The sequence below is a fragment of the Pleurodeles waltl genome, chromosome 9, assembly GCF_031143425.1.
Source record: "Pleurodeles waltl isolate 20211129_DDA chromosome 9, aPleWal1.hap1.20221129, whole genome shotgun sequence".
NCBI classification, from domain to species: domain Eukaryota; kingdom Metazoa; phylum Chordata; class Amphibia; order Caudata; family Salamandridae; genus Pleurodeles; species Pleurodeles waltl.
The window spans coordinates 286637034-286654107 of NC_090448.1; the positions used below are offsets into that span (position 1 = coordinate 286637034).

At 43.7% G+C, this 17074-nt stretch overlaps 1 protein-coding gene and 1 long non-coding RNA gene across 7 annotated transcripts in view; one reads left to right on the forward strand and one right to left on the reverse strand.

Annotated features, from left to right (window-relative positions):
- MITF (melanocyte inducing transcription factor) overlaps positions 1-17074 on the reverse strand; it is a 654150-nt gene that overhangs the window by 615170 nt on the left and 21906 nt on the right. The gene's annotated exons all lie outside the window — the stretch shown is intronic.
- LOC138259174 (uncharacterized) overlaps positions 1-17074 on the forward strand; it is a 234490-nt gene that overhangs the window by 148545 nt on the left and 68871 nt on the right. For both annotated transcript variants that reach the window (XR_011198660.1, XR_011198661.1), the window contains one exon: positions 11701-11793. This is a non-coding gene — a long non-coding RNA (uncharacterized lncRNA). The remainder of the gene's footprint in view (positions 1-11700; positions 11794-17074) is intronic.

The following is a 17074-nucleotide window of genomic DNA, read 5'->3' on the forward strand; positions in this document are numbered from 1 at the left end:
CTGGGACGAACCACGAAGTCAGGCCGGGTCGCGGTTGAGGCAAGCCGGCTAGAATTTCCGCGGCGGGTCGGTCCCTCTCTGGAGCTTTTTTCCAAAAATTCTCCCAGATGTTCTTTTAAGGTTCTTTTGGGGTCCACAGCTCACCCAAGGGTCCAGAAGTTCTGTGATGGTCCTTGGGGGGTGCGGACTTCAACTCCCAGAATGCACCTGGCACAAACTCCTTTTTGGCCACTGGACAGTGGTCAGCTGGTCGCTTTCTTCAGGAGTTGGTGCAGGGGACTCTGGTTTAGCAATTTTTCACCTGTAGCAAACAGGGAATCCCTCCTTGAACCAGTTGAAGCCAGGCAAAGTCCTTCTTGTGGTGAAGCCCAAGTGTGCAGCTGGTGCAGTCCTTCTGAGTGCAGGGTCCAGGTGCAGGCCAGGGGTCCAGCAGGGCAGTCCTTCTTCTTCTTTAGTTCCTTTCTTGTTGAATTCTGGAGGGGATCTGAGGTGTGGGGGCAGGTCTGCCAGTTTTATCCTTGCTCCTGGGTGAAAAGCAGGGGGGTCCTGGTCCTCCAATCAGGTACAGGGTCGTTCCCCTGTGATGACCACTTCCTGGGAAGTGTGGCAAAAATCCATCCCAAAAGGCAACAGTCTCTAAAAATCCAACATGGCTGAATCTGATTTTTGGAGGTTACATCTGGCTGAGCCCACCCACTGGTGTGGCTAAGAATCATAAACACACCCCTCTCCTGCCCTCTCCTAATCTAATCAAGGGGGCACCTAATTGTCTGGGGTTGCAGGATGTGGGGGTGTTGCTGGGTGCTGCAAATGTCCTTCTCTGCCTTTGAAGACCAGTTTGGCAGCCCTCCCCCTTCCTGCCTCACCATCTGCTGAGGGGAGATTCTCTCCCCCAAGCACATTCCTTTGTGTGAAGTCAGGCCACTTCACACCTCATCAAGGTAGCCTGGCAGAAGCTGCTGCAGGCTGGCCAATCAGAGCACAGCAGCAAAAACAATGCAGAGCTGAAATTGGCAACTTTTTAGGTAAAGTCTAAACTTTTTACCTGAACTAGTTTTATTAAATCCAACAACTGGAAGTTGTGGGATTTATTACAACAATCAGTTTGATACCAAATTCTTGGTATGTAACATTTAAGGAGACTTTAAAATTTAAAATAAAGGCCCTCATTCTGACCTTGGCGGGCGGCGGAGGCCGCCCGCCAAAGTCCCGCCGTCAGGTTACCGTTCCGCGGTCGAAAGACCGCGGCGGTAATTCTGACTTTCCCGCTGGGCTGGCGGGCGGTCGCCTTCAGACCGCCAGCCAGCCCAGCGGGAAAGAGGCTTCCACGATGAAGCCGGCTCGGAATCGAGCCGGCGGAGTGGAAGCTGTGCGACGGGTGCAGTTGCACCCGTCGCGTATTTCACTGTCTGCGCAGCAGACAGTGAAATACATGTAGGGGCCCTCTTACGGGGGCCCCTGCAATGCCCATGCCAGTGGCATGGGCACTGCAGGGGCCCCCAGGGGCCCCGCGACCCCCCCTACCGCCATCCGGATCTCGGCGGTCCGACCGCCGGGATCTGGATGGCGGTAGGGGGGGTCGGAATCCCCGCGGCGGTGCAGCAAGCTGCGCCGCCGCGGAGGATTCAATGGGGCGGCGGTACACTGGCGGGACCCCGCCAGTGGTGCCGGTCCGACCGCGGCTTTACCGCCGCGGTCGGAATCCCCATTGGAGCACCGCCGGCCTGTCGGCGGTGCTCCCGCGGTCCTCCGCCCTGGCGGTCAAAGACCGCCAGGGTCAGAATGACCACCAAAGTCTGCCCATTCTAGCCTATGAAGGCCATTTACTTCAATGAGGGAAAAACGAATTTGGCTGTTTTTACCTCACCAGGGCTTATAAATCTATTTTTATAAAGTCCCTGCTTATAGTTACATGGTACCCAGCCCTAGGGGCACATAGGGCACACCTTAGGGGTGACTTATATGTAAAAATAAGGTAGTTTAAGACTTTGGGAGTACCTTTAATTCCAAAGTCGAATGTGCATATAACTTTAATTTAAAAGCAGCCAGCAAAGCAGGCCTGCCTTTAAAATGACACTGGGCACCTCAGCAGTGCACCTAGGTGTGCACCACCTATGCTGTGGTCCCTAAACCTACATGCCCTACCATATACTAGGGACTTATAGGTAGGTTAACTTAGCCAATTATAATTAGCCTAATTTGCATATTGATTTTACACAGAGCACAGGCCCTGGGACTGGTTAGCAGTACCCAGGGCACCATCAAAGTCAGGAAAACACCAGCAAAAAGAGGAAAATGGGGGCAAAAGGTTATGGGGCCTCTGCAATCAGCCCTGTTTTCTCACAGTGTGTAAAAAAGACGTCTATTTGAGAAATGCCTTGTAATTCACATGCTAGTATGGGGACCCCGGAATTCAGAGATGTGGAAATAACATGCATTTCTAAATTTTATGGCTTTAAACGTTTAGAGTTAAACACATTGTAATTCAGAACAGAAATCGAATGTTAACATAGCAGGGTTTTGAAAGATTCGTAATCATTTATCAACACAAGAGTTCATAATTTGAAGGAGGATGTGTCCTCATCAGTGCCAAAAAAGAGTGGGAACCATTTTATTTCAGTTCTGAGAGCTTCCCTCAGCAGAAACGGGCCACCGGCTGGCCCAAGGGTGTCCTGTTGCAGTGTATACATGCCGGGGCACATTCGGCAGTTCTAGCACACATTCTGTGTGTGCTCCAGTCTGCAGCCAGCAGCATGCAGGATAGACAGTGAGCTCTTGGTTTCTGTTCAATTGAAAAGCGCTACAAATACCGTGCTTTAAAAACAATCAGTAATTGCTTTTGTCTGAGTGGTGCCCTGACTGGGAGCAGCTGAAAGTGAAAAGTAGGGCTCTGGATACTGTCCTCCTGTCATCCTCAGAAAGACATCCATCAGAGGCAAATTATTCACTCACCCTATTGCAGTTGGCCAAGAAAAGTAAATGTGTTTGCCTGTAGTATATGTAGACTTACCCATGCTCTGCAAGAAAGGCCTAAGATTGTCCATCTGTATTGACTCACATTAACCTGTCCAACAGCGCGCTGTACAGACTTTATTTTGTGGCACTTAAAATGGCCTCTGGTTGGTAATCAAACAATTCTGGTAACCCAAGGCAAAACGTTGGCATCATAAACTCAATGAACACTTAGGTCCTGAGAAGTGCTTCAGGTTATAAATGAATTACCAAGTGAGGGTGAGAATACAAACCAGGATACAAAATGTGCATGAATTGCCAGATATTGACATGAATCGCCAATGGTAACTAAATTGGTGTCAGCTCATCAGTAAAGAATATTTAGAAATGCAGCACATATATCATCAGGACACCCTAGGCACAGCATACCTGTGCTTCTATCACACCTACCGCAGTTATTAGGCTCCGAGTGTACACACCAAGGCACCTGCGTGTCTCTTACACATGAGAGGGTAATTTTTCTAAAGGTGTCCGATTCCTGAGAGAAAAAGGGGGGGGGCCTCCGCCAAGGACTTCTCCACCCATCCCTGTAATGCAACCGTCTAAGAGAGTATTACTCCCTAAGTAGAGGCAAGCCAGAGGCCTTTGGGCTATCCCTGCCACACCCGACAGATCAGGGAGGAGGTGTTCCTCCTCAGTTCACAGATAGGGGTAGCTTCTGATGGAGGAAGGTGCAGGTTTCTTTGCTGGGCCCCGCTCACAGTGTGATGGAAGCGGGGTTTCTCTGCTCCCTGGAGGCGATGATGGATCATGTGCCCTCAAAGTAGGTCCAAACCAGGGCGTGGGAGCAGGAGGGGTGTGGCGCAATGTGGCTGATGGTGGGGATCCCTCCCTGGGTCCCTCTGCCAGCTAGAAATGGGGATAAAGACTGCTGTCGTGAGCATGCAGCACAGCAGCTAAGCCACAAGAATCCCTTCTAGCCACTGGCCACCCACGCCATCTTCAAGCCACTGGGGTCTGCATTGGTGAACTCCACCAGTCCTAGTGACGGCGATATCATTTGGCACTAGTCATGGTAGGCCGTTCTGGCTGCTGCACTCTGCCGATCCTGACCCCCCCCAGGGACAGAGGGAAAGCGCTGATCCCACCACAGCATCTGCCCTTCAGGCTTAAGGCAGTGTGCAATCGCTCACAAGCCTGGAACAGTGAATAGCGCTCAATGCACACTAGGGAATAACAAACAAGTGCTCACCACGTGCTATTGGCCAAATAAAGTGGAAATAAAGGCACTCCTCACGTGCTAATTTCTAGATCTGTTAGCCTCAGAACCCCACAACAATCCGGCTGGGGCAGGGACTCTGACGGATCATGGGTCAGACGTCAAGCCCCTGGAGAACACTAGAAGCAGGGCACGGAGAGGGAAGGCAAAGAGCTGGCCAGCACATAAGGGGGTTAGTCCATATGGCGGTTCCTCCTGACAACAACAGTAGAATTGAGTCAGAGAGCAGCTGGCAGCAGGGCAACCAGAAGAAAATCAATCCAGTAAGTCCTTTATGACAACCAGAAAATAGCAGCTAGAAGGGCAACAATAGAATAGCAGTCCAGATGAGTCATTTGAGTAATGCAGCAGTCCTTCTGACAGTGGTTCAGTCCCAGTTCCAAACGTGCTCTAAAAATCATGGGGTCGGATCACCTGTACTAATACTCCAAAATGTCTTTGTTCATGGGGCGAATTCAAAGGGACCCTTTCAAGTGTAACACAACCCCTTTCAACCCAGCCGTGGCTCTAGACATTAGTAGGGGGTATATCAGCCCAATGTGTGAGGCAGGGACACAGCCTATACAAATGTAAGAGTCACTCTCAGTCTCAGTCTCAGTCTAAGTCAGTTTCTCTCTCTCTCTCTCTCCCTCTCTCTCTTGGATGTCTGGAACATATACACAAAGTGTAGCTCTTACTCTGATATGGACGTGGATTGGAGTCAGGATGCAAAACACTAGAGTTATAAGCACAGAGACATTCACACTTTCTACAAGTGGCATTTCTAAAATAGTAATGTAAAATCCAACTACACCAGTAAGCAGGATTTCTCACTACCATTTCAAACATACCAAACATGCCCATGCTACTCCTTTCAGGTCAGAAATTACCTCTTAATAATATATAAGGGAATTCCTAATGCTAACCTATGAGAGGAGCAGCCCTCACAGTACTGAAAAACAAAATAGGTTGTTATTCACTAATAGACCATGTAAAACAAAGTTTTTTCTACTTTTTACCTACACAGCACCCTGCTCAAAGAGATACCTAGAGCCTACCTTAGGGGTGTCTAGGTGTAGTAAAAGGGGAGTTTAGGCCTTGGCAAATAGTTTGAAATGCCAAGTCAATGTGGCAGTAAACTGTGCATGCTGGCCTTGCGGTGGAAGGCCTGAGACATGTTTGAAAGGCTACTTCTATGGGTGGCGCAATCAGCGCTCGAGGCCCACTAGTAGCATTTAATTTACAGGCCCTGGGTATATAGTATACCTCTTTACAAGGAACTTACAGGTGTATTAAATATGCCACACAGGTGTAAGCTAATAATACCAAGTTTTAGAGGAGACAGCATGTGCACTTTATCATTGATTAGCAGTGGTAAAGTGCCCAGAGTCATAAAGCCAACAAAAAAAGAGGGTCAGAAAAATAGGAGAAAGGCAAAAGGTTTGGGGATAACCCTCCAGAAAGGAACATTTCCAACAGGAACATTTGTCAAAAATAATGCACAGGCCAGCTGCCACTGACCCGTGTACAGTTTCACTCCATGTCAATGAAAACACATTCTTTTTGCCGATGCATCCCTAGCTGATGTTTATCAATTAAAATATTTCCGTTTCCAAAACTGCCAATAATATTGCAATGGGCTGGTTCTTTAAGACTCTATGTACAATCTTTACAAAATACAATTTTTGATTTCACACTCCTCACTAAAATACTTGCAGCACATCCATGTTGCACTGTGCAAATTCAGCAACTGTATGCAAGAATATAAGAGTGTCTGAGGAAGTATGATATGTATCTGACAACATTTGTGATCAGTAAGTTGGCAAAACAAACTGATGCTAACTCAGGTATGTTGAAGTTCCAAATTAAATGGTGGAGAATTTGTTTAGACAGTAAGTCAACATAGATTGGAAATTTGTGGGAACACATTTTAAAAACAGTAATTAAAAGAAAATAAAGGTAAATATAAGAGCTAAGGATGGCAGCAGTGATTTTATTTCAAATACTACCTAAATCAGAAACCACAAAAGAAAGAGGCAAGCAAATGACAGAATGAAGAACAGCAACCATGATAAAGGGGCATGTATAGCAAGTAATATCTGAGAAAGATGAAGCAAAAGTAAAGTGGGGCACAGAACATATATAAAAAGAATGGCTCAGATGCTTGGGGAGGTTGCAGGAGAAATGGGGAAAGGGCAAGAAATAATATTCAAGACATATGCTCAGGCACAAAGCTAAACCTATTTTAAACAGTCATACGAGGCGGAGGGGCAGAAAAAGAAAATAACAGAGTGGAGGATCCGGAAGTGAGGATTCAAGGACTATGAGGAAAACAGACAGGATCTGGACCAGGGAGGTAAAGTATGGGGGTCAGCTTATACACCAGCAGGGCTTCTCCAAACCCATTTTAGATACCAGTGTGAGTGTAACCAATATGAAGGTAGAATCCATTGTCACAGCATGATACGAGTCAAAAATACAGGCACCGAGCCACTTTAGAGAAATACTTTGGTGGTAACAAGGCGGGGGTCCTCGTTTATCACTGATCATTGCATGCCTCCAAAACAAGCAGGAAGACATGTATAAACTGAACTGTGAAAAAAGAAGAGGGAAGGTGGTCTAGAGAACCCCCTTAATGTGTGTACCCGACCTTACAATGGGAATTGTTGCTACCCAGAGCCGAGACTAACAGGGGTGTGGAATTCCAATAGCCTGACGCCCAGGACATATTGTTTGCAGTCAAGGACAAAGGGCAGGGAAGGGCATTGTCTGTGAGTCCATATGTTACTGCTATTCAAATGTGTATTTGTGGTTCATTAATGCAAACCCTTTATTATTAGGGTGTGTGCTCTAAGGAAATAATGTAAGCTTAGACTGCACTACTGACAGTGGTTCCAGTATACAAAAATGTGTTTGCAAAATTTAAACAACATGAAGCTATGTATAATGCTCCCAGAATGCTCTCTGTGCAAATATTTAGAGAAGCTTGAAATCAAGACTGATGATTTGTTGCTTTCAAAGCAAAATGTTCCAGAAATGCAACTGGGAAAAAAAGGTTTTGCTAAACTATTGTGGAATTGTAGGTGCTATTTCTTTGAAGCATCATTTAGTAAAATGTATTGATGCATGCAAGTATTTGCAATAAATAGTCATAATAGATGATCAGTGTAACCAGTTTCAACAAGTGTATGGGAAGCATGAAAATAAACAGGCATTGGTAAAACCAATAGGTCCATATTGGTGGCCAGCCTTTTGTTTTGTCAATGCGCGTCTTGTTTTGACATGGTTTTTGTAAAATGTTATTGTTACAAGAGCTGTCGGGCCCTAACAATCACAACAAACATTGGCACAAAGAAAACATATTTTTTGGTCTCTAAAAGCACACATTTATACAGTATGTGCTTGTACTGAACAGAATTACTTTGTGTGCTGATATGCTTCTTGTGAAAGAGAAGAATGCTATCACTCACAGCGGAGCCCACCAATAGAGATATAGAATCTTAATAAAAGCCAAGGGTCTTGGTTAATGAGAGCCCTAACTAGGGGACCATTTCTTAAAGAAAGTCACAAACGTACGTCCATAATATAGGTCCTTGCATTAGTGCAGATGTATGCCAAGAATTTACAGAAGGTTGCTAGGAAATTGTACTCCTAGAAAATATTTATGAACTGTGTGTTTAGCACGAGCAAATAAAGATATGTAGATTTGCTCACATGCAAATCTGTTGAGATTTTACAAGTTCCCTTTCCCTTCAACCACTTTCTTCCCCAATCCTGGAAGAAGTTTTACTTTTGCCCTTGTCTGGAGTAAATGTCTAACCTTTCTCAGTATGGGAAAGAATTAGAGAACAGCTGGTGAAAACCCCTAAAACATCCAAGTTAGGTTTTCACAGACTCAAAGGAGCATTTGAACCCTGAAACTGATGCTTCCCACTATCTCCAGCCCTTAGCCTTAATCTGCTGAAGGTGGCAAAATAAAGGAAGTGCTAGTATTCAAACCTTACTATAGTATGAGCCTCTGCATAATCAGAGAGGCTATTATCAGAACTCTTATATAATGAAGTTGCTGCCATTATTTGTTGTCACACTACGTGGCACTATAGGGACAAGTGGATTTTTTTTTTACAGGACAAGTATATTTATGAAACAACCTGTCCCATGGACAAGTAGATATTTTATCAAACTTCACACCCCTGCTTAATAAGTTTCATTTATTTATTAATTTTCACACACTATGGAAGTGTAGAATGCGTGAAAAAAGGAACGGCTTCTTAAGGATTGTCTGCATGTTCTCTCAACAGGTAAAGTCTCAGAAGAAACGGAGAACATCAAGCCCAAATCAGGGCCATGTCCATGCCATTTCTACGTCTGTGGCAGGCTGGCAACCAATGAACAGGGTAGAACGAGAGACGCACCAGGGTCCCGCACATGCATTAGTGGTCTCCTAGCTATCCAAGCAGATCATTTTCTGCACTGTTAGAAGACGGGTTTTGCAATGCTTACTATTATACACCCAGAATAACTGTTCACAGGCAATTGACAGAAAACATTTACAGCAATGCTCCTTGTTGGGAGCAGAATGTAATTAGCCTGGGACATGCTGTAAGGGCCCGGGTGGAGAGTCTTTTTCGATGGCTGGCGGTGGCAACTGAATTGATATGAGCTGGCGTGTTGCTCATCTGTCCTTCACGCTAGGGCATTAACTGAGTCCTTGCACCAGTGCCCTGGCTGCTGCCCCTCTCAATGCAGTGGACAAATGCATAGTAGGGGCCACATTCATTTGAAGAGGTCATGGGAGTAAGGTAAAATGAGGAGAGACGATAGCAGGCTGGCGGCTTCCCTCTTCTGAGGTATCCCTGTTAATATTCAAAGGAAATATTAAGCATAGTCGCAGCCATGAAGCACCACCAAAACAGGGGGGCTTTCTTTAGGAGTATGTTTTAAGTTTTAAGCGAAGCATATTTTAACAATTTTGGTTGCAGAGGCTTCTGGACGTACATGTCGGATTGCTGCGTTCCATCACAATTAATGAACACATACAGGCATGTAATAACATACCTATTGTTTTGAACCGGTATTTTACGTTTTTTTAACAGTTTGGGTTTTAATGTAATAAAACTAAGCAACAGCACCAAAAGGTAACTTTAGGAATGAGCACCTCTCGAGGACAATACTCAGAATAATATTCTGCTTTCTCGAAGCACTCTCACGAAGAAAGCGGCCAGTATCTTTTTAACAGTAACAAAAGAACACAAGTTGATGGACAGGATACTTTAATTAGCCACAACCACTGGCGAGAGCTTGGGCCACATTACAATCCTCTATAGCACTCTATATAAGATGTCATTTTGTACCAGTGGCAAGTAGCATGGATGGCAGGATGAATGGATGAGTGCGTGAATAGATGGGCATATGCAGACAGGTTACATAGCAATCCTACAAGCAATGGCTGAAGACAGCAGTAGTGATGTAAGAAAAATGACAAATTACCAATACTCAAACACTTACACTAGAGCTGCTGTACTGTATCACTTGATATTGCATTGCCCTGTGCTGCATTCTACAGTACTACAATTCTACATTACTGCATTGTATAGTACATTGAATTGTATAAAACTACAGTGTATGGTATACTAATGAATAATTAAAAAATGTATAGCCTTTTCCATAGTTGCACAGAAATGCATTTAATAGTAATATTGCACGGCACAGCAATGCACTGTATAGTAATTGTGCACTACATGTTATTGTCCTGGACCAATTAAGAGTTTCTCCAGTTAACAGTGGCGGTAAGGAGTTAGCAGTGAACTTCAAGGGTTTCAGGAAGAGGCAGCCTCCAACGGTGGTGCAGAAGCAGCTCAGATGGAACAGAGAATGAACAAGGACAGGGGAGAGCCAAGCTGCAGCTGTGCCCTGCTTGTGCTCCGCTCTGAGAATGAGCTTCCCTAAGAAGCCGCGTTGTAGCCCATCCCAGAGACGTTATATTAGTGATGCATGATTTTACCCCCCACACCACCTTTCCTGGTCCATGTCCCTCGATCTAACCAAACACAGGTCAATATTTGTCTCTAGAGCACTAAGACAAACCTTGATAATGACTCCACACACACCACCTCTGCTAAAACATCGGCCAGAGCAAAAACTAGATCAAAAACTAGATCAATCTATAAAACAAGCACCTGGTCAACTAAACATTGGTCAACTAACGAACAGGAAACTGATAGGCCCTTACCAACACTACTTCATTTATGCTCTCTCCCTGGCAGGGCCTGAAACATCACTCTGGTCAACAAACCACCCAGAGAAAACATCAGCGCAACCAGCAATGTGGTTAACTGACGTGGCTAACAAAACTGGTTTGAAAATGCCAAAAAAACAGCAGTTGTGGAGATACTGGCTGAAACATATCCCTCGTTCATTCATTCCTCCAATTAATGAATACAAAAGAAATAGCATATCCTGCAAAAAAACAAAACAAATTAATGAATGGAAAGAGGAGGTGTGGACTTCCTGTAGCCCAAAGCCCAGGACATATTGCTTGGAGTCAAGGACAAAATATTTTCATGGTTATTTTGTCCCTGGGACAAGCAGCTCAACCCTCTGCAGCACAACCTCTTTGGTTGCCAGTTTACAGGGAAGGAAACTGTCTCCAGGTGAGGTAATATTTCTCTCAATATGTTAGTGCATTTTGAACTTGTATTTATGGTTCATTAATGCAAAGCCTTTATTATTAGGGTGACGCTCTTATGAAACTTTGTAAGGCCATACTGCACCACTGGCAGTGGTTCCAATAAATAAATGTTTACACACACGTTTGAAAGTTTAACAACATGAGGCTATACGTAATGCTCTCAGAATGCTCTCTGATTAAATGTGAATATTTGCAGAAGCTTGTAAGCAAGATGAAGATTCTGTGGTTTCAAAATAAAATGTTCAGAAAAATTAGAAGTAGAAAAAAAAATGTTTTGCTAAATTAGCGTGGGATTTTAAGTACTATTTCTTTGAAGCATCATTTACTAAATTGTGTTGATGCATGCTAGTATTTCAAAAACTAGTCATGATGGAAAATCAGTGTAAACATTTTCAACAAGATTATGGGAAACATGAAAATAAACAAGGACTGGCAAAGCCAACCAATCTGACATTGCTGGTCATTCTTGGAATGTGTATCTTGCTTTGACATGGTCTTTGTAACACTTTATTGGTGCTATTGTAAAAAACATTGTCAGAAAGCAAACAAATTGTGGTCTCAAAAAGCATAAATTGCCACAGTAGTTCCTGCCACTAAACAAAACTACCATGTGTGCAAATATGCTCCTTGTAGAAGAGAAGAATGCTATCTCTCACAGTAAAGCCAGCTGATAGACGAATAAAGAGAGAAATAGAGTTTTAATGAAAAAAAAATATGTTGGTTAATGTCAGACATAATTAGGGGCCCAATTCTTAAAGAAGTTCACAAAGCGCACCCTTGGTATATGTCTTTGCATTAGTGGCTGAGCAGTGTCTGGATTGGCGCAGGGCAGGCTGGGAGCCTGTGCCTACCGTGATGACGAGGGAGAGGAGTGTCACGGCGCAACGGAGGAGTTAAGTGTTATTTTTTTTAAATATATTTTATTAATCATCATCTCCTGTGCTCCCACCCTCCAGCGCGCCGCTCCGCCCCTGTTACACCTGCGAGACGCGACTAAGCAGCACTATATGGCACCAAAGAGACAATTAGATTTTTTTACAGGACAAGTAGATTTATGAACAAACTGTCCCATGGACAAGTACATATTTTGTAAAATTCCACACCTGAAAGGCATAACTACCAACATCCTTAGAAGTAAGACGTAAGGCACTGAAAATCTCACGCAAGTTAACGGAAGAAACAGATCAGCCAACAAATGTCAGAAATCCATGGATAAATGCACCAGGCCTCAGCACCAAGTCCAATCATAGGTTTCACTTAAACAGGAAATCACAATCCTTGAAAAGGAATATAACTTATTCGTTGTGCATGCTCATTAACACCAGATGACTAAAAAATAGGTTACATCACACCTTATTCCTACTCACTAACCCTAAAGCAAATTATTTCCCTTAGGTGGCAAGTGGACCGACCCATGCTAAAGGCTCCATTTTAGATGCTATCCAACCCAGAGAACTAATCTCAGTCACCAGAAACAAGGAGTTATCACTACATCATTTAATTCAATCTCAAACCCTTCAAAACAATACATTCAACTAGAGACTTCAGCACAGTCATATCAACTACTGCTTGGAGCACAAACTTCCTTGAAGTTAAACTCAACACTACCCTGCCTTCAGACTCAGCAATGTCCATAGAACGAAAATAGTGGTTAACAGGTGCTTTTGTTAATGAACGTCCCCCTCAAAACAACTCGGTATAGAACGAAAATAGTGGTTAACAGGCGCTTTTGTTAATGAACGTCCCCCTCAAAACAACTCGGTTTTATGGGAAAGATGGAAAGTAGAAATATTTCATCTAGACGTAAAAGTTAAAAAAAAAAGAAAAAAAAAAAGAAACCAATTGCTTTAGAAGACAATGCAGGAAAACATACATAGATGACAGAAACTTACTTCCTCAATCTTAGTGTAATATGCTGTAGGACTTTGGGAGGATAACATCAAGCCCATTGCAATAGTGTGGGTAGAGTTTATACCAGTAGATGTTACCAAACTTCTTTGCTGTTTAAAGTTCATGGTAGGAAGTCTCCCACCACTTCAATCCTATAATCATCCTGGACACAAGAGATTATCAACTAAATCCTCACACATAGTCTAGAATAATCAAGGAACTGTCCTCAAAATATTTCTGCAAAGTAACATTAAGTATACTAAGTGCGTTTGCGCAAATATGGCAGTTTTGAGACCAATCAAAGTTGGACAGATTATCTCCGTCTAAGGTTGTTTTTTTTGTAAGGGTTGACTACAAGGAGGATTATGGGCCATTAGTACTCTATTAAATAACACAGTTCCTTCCTGAAAGAAGATCCTTCCTTAGAACAGGTTTTCACATGAGCAAAGGTTGTGGGGAAGCCAGAAGGTCGACATTGGTAACAACGTTCTGGAAACATTCTAGCTCAGAAGCTAAGTATGCAGAATATGCCTCCCCCCACCCATCTATCAACAGCATGAAGCCTCCAGGTTGGAAACTTGACACACAAATCTGGACCATGAATGGACAAAGGCTATATCGCCAAAGCCTTTTTAGAACCATGCCAAAAAGCGTCTCATGACTCCATTTTGACAGCTGGGTTTGTTGGTGTGATTCCTGTGTTCATATACATCAAGCTCCAGAACATAGATGCTAATCTACCAAGCTAAAATTTGGTTAGGCATGCAGGGAAAGTAATGCAACATCTTCCCTTTGGAAGCATACTCATTGAAGGACCTCATCCTTTGAGTGTGCAGATGTAATTAACAGTCTGTTTCCATCAAAGCAAGCATAGCCCTGTGTCCCTCGTAAAATGATGGCTAGAATATTTGCCCTATGTGGGAATGGTATGCCAAGACGTGGGTCCCGTGATCACTGTGCCACTGTATTTAAGCTAGCCTGGCTGATGAAGGGCGATACCCTGAAACCAGTCCTAGGATGCTTGTTTCAGGCCCAAGGAGGACCTGGGCTGGCAGCTCGGGCTGGACTGTTCCCATGGGGAACAGGGTCAAGACTGATTTGCATATGGATGGGTCTAAACTGGGGGCAGCATGGCGAGCAAAAGAATGATGGATTAAACTCAGATCTGTGACCGAGATTACCTTAAAACATATTTTAATTGTAAGTTCCAATTGGGAAAAGATAGAGAATTGGAGTTTGGTGTTTCTGTATTTACAATTTAAAATCACAACTCATGGTGAAGTAAGATTTTAAATTGTAAGTCTGAAAATGCCACTTTTAGAAAATTGGCATTTTCATAGTTTGATGATTCTGTGCCTCTGCCTGTCGCTGAATACACGTCTAGGGTGGATGATAGCTGGGCTTTGTGCATTCGCTCTAGACAGTTATGGGCAAATGGAGCTGGGGTGTGACATTTGCATCCTGATGGCCCATCATCAGGCTGATGGGTCAACCTGGGCTAGATGGGAGGGAGGAGCCGACACACCTGAAGAGGGCTGTGCCTCTCCTGACAGAAAGGTTGCATACGTCCCGTAGCCTCGGGAGCCAGGAAAGGAAAGGCAGAGACCCTGTGATGTTCAAAGGCTTCTTTGAAGTCTTCAAAAGCACATTTGGGTATAAGTACTAGGACCCCAAACCCCACCAAATCAGAACTTTGCTGGAACCAAAGATATTCTGCCAGGAAAGAAGAACTGCTGTGTTGCCAGGAGAGACTGTTTCTCTGCTTACTGCATTGCCATGTTAGCCTACTGCTTGCTGTGCTGTAGGAGGGGTTGCCACTTTGCTACTTGCTTTGCTGTGTTGGCCTGCTGCTTCTTGCCTGGAGTGAGAAGGACTAGATCTTTTCTCTACAGCTGTGAACCCAGCTTTCTTCAAGGGCTTGCCTGCTTGCCCCCTGTTCGCCTTCAGTCCCAAGGACATCTAAGACTGCCTGGAACTCTCCTGGTGCTTCTGACTCTGCCATCTGAGAGACCTACCTTTGCCTGAGGTGTGCCTTCAGCCCAGGGTCTCAGAAGTGGGTTTTGCAGCCACTTTCCACAAAAACCAATGCATTGGCATCACAGCGCCGGTCGCGACCGATGCATCGCCATTTCACGTAGTGCATAGGCTGCTCAACAACAACAGATCCAGAGCCTGAACGGCTCGATGACACTTTGTGCTGCTTGCACACTATCAGTGCATTCATCTCTATGTATTTGGATGCTGAGGCAGCACCCAATGCGTGGAAAATAATATGCATCACCTTCGTATTTGCTCCTAAATGTTGACACTTCCTCCATACAAGTTACTTTTTCAATGGCCCTTTCGTGGGTTCTATAGCCGGCCTGCCCTCCATCGCAATCAGCTTGAACTTTGGATTTGCACCGGTCACTCATAACGGCAAGTAACCTTTCGGTCGCTAGTGACTTCTAAGCACTATTTTTACATTTAATCTTTAAAAAATCATATCTTGACTTCTATTGATTGAATTTTTGTCATTTTGGTTTTGTTGTACTCAGATAAGTATTCTCTATGTTTCTAAACTAGTGTGGAGTCTTTTTGTGGTGTCTTTCACTGTGTTACTGTAATTAAGTGTGCACAAACAGTTTAAACATTGTCTCTTAAGTTAAGGCTGAATGCTCTGTGCCAAGCTACCAGAGGGTGAGCACAGGCGTATCTGACTTACCCTGCCTAGGATTGTTTGCCTCTACTTGGACAGGGTGCATACCTCTGCCATCTAGAGACCCAATTTCTAACAAAAATTCTATGACCCTACATGTTCTTATGTTAGGTCATCCTAGACTAGTCCTTGATGACTGCTCTGGTTCATGAAATTTTGCAAATCTGTTTAGTTTACAAGAATGCCAGGGCATAAAGATGTAATTTGCCTGTCCTTGACAGATCAAGTTTTTATACAAAGACATGGGTCAAATGCTTAGACAAGTTAATGATTTCAATACACGTCACCTGTACTTTAATCTAGTCTCTCAATTTAGCCATAATGTTATGTATGTTTCTGCACGGCCTCTTTATTGTTGAAGCTGATTAATAGATATGTCGTGCACACATAAGGGCAGCTTGTGCTGCTCTAGTCTAGTTTTCGACTGTACGACAAGTCTTGTGTGGCACCTTGAATTTCAAACTATTCCACTATACTGAGTGTTCAGTCTAGTATCAATAGTGCATCGGCATGTCTGTTGGTTAGGTTATACGAATATAAAATAATTATTCCTTTTGGCAACATCTTATTTACCCTACAGTCATTTTAAACTGAAATATAGCAATTCCACTTTGGGAGAATTAAATTGATTGCAATATTAAAATGCCACTTTCTTGAGCATATATTAGATTAAAAATGCAAGCTAGCAATACTGTTCATATTAATCATTCACTGTATTTTCCCAGTAGAATTCTAAACACCATAAATATGAACTCCCACCATAAATAAGTAAATAAAAAAAAGTAATTACAGTGCAGATATTTCATAACATCTAAAATACACCTGAGTAAGGAAAACCCTGTATAGCTGAAAGGGCAACTCTTAACTAAAACAAGCACTGGCAAAACCAATAGGTCTTACCTTTGGGGCCTGTTGGATTTGCCAATGACCATTTATTTGTATTTAACAATCTGAAATGGATTAATAAAGAGAAACATAAAAAACATAAAGCACTAAATATTTTTTCTAAACAGGAGAGACTGGAAGCAGGGTGTTGCCTGGTCTCCCCCTCAAAAAATACAAATTACAAATTAAAAAGACAGCGGGATTGGGGCGCAAAAAAGATGTGTGTGAGAGAAGCAATAAGAAATGGTCAGGGGAGGGAAAAAGCATTCCTGCTACAGCAACATTGGGCAGGAGTTGCAGCGCATGAGCAAGAAAGCAAGATGTGACAAGGGAGTTGAAAAGAGATGGGGTGAGAAGCACACAAGAGAGCTTGCAACACAACGGAGACAGCAACATGGAGCGCGGGGTAAGGAAACACAAGGGAAAAAACTGGAAACATGCACTCTCATGGAGTTCTTAAGCAAAAAGTAGTTGCCTAAAAGTGAAGGATAGAGGCCAGTCAATCAAAGAGATGGTAAAGAGGCAATGCTCCAAGGGAGGGACAAACACAAGATGGACAAGCGAGGTCAAGTAAAGCCAATGAATAGGAAGGAAGCAAGCAAATATGAGAGACAGAGCCAACCAATGTAAGCAATGGGTGTACTGCAAGCCTCTGTAAATTCTTGGTAAGCCCACGATTGATCTTGTGCAATTAGACAGG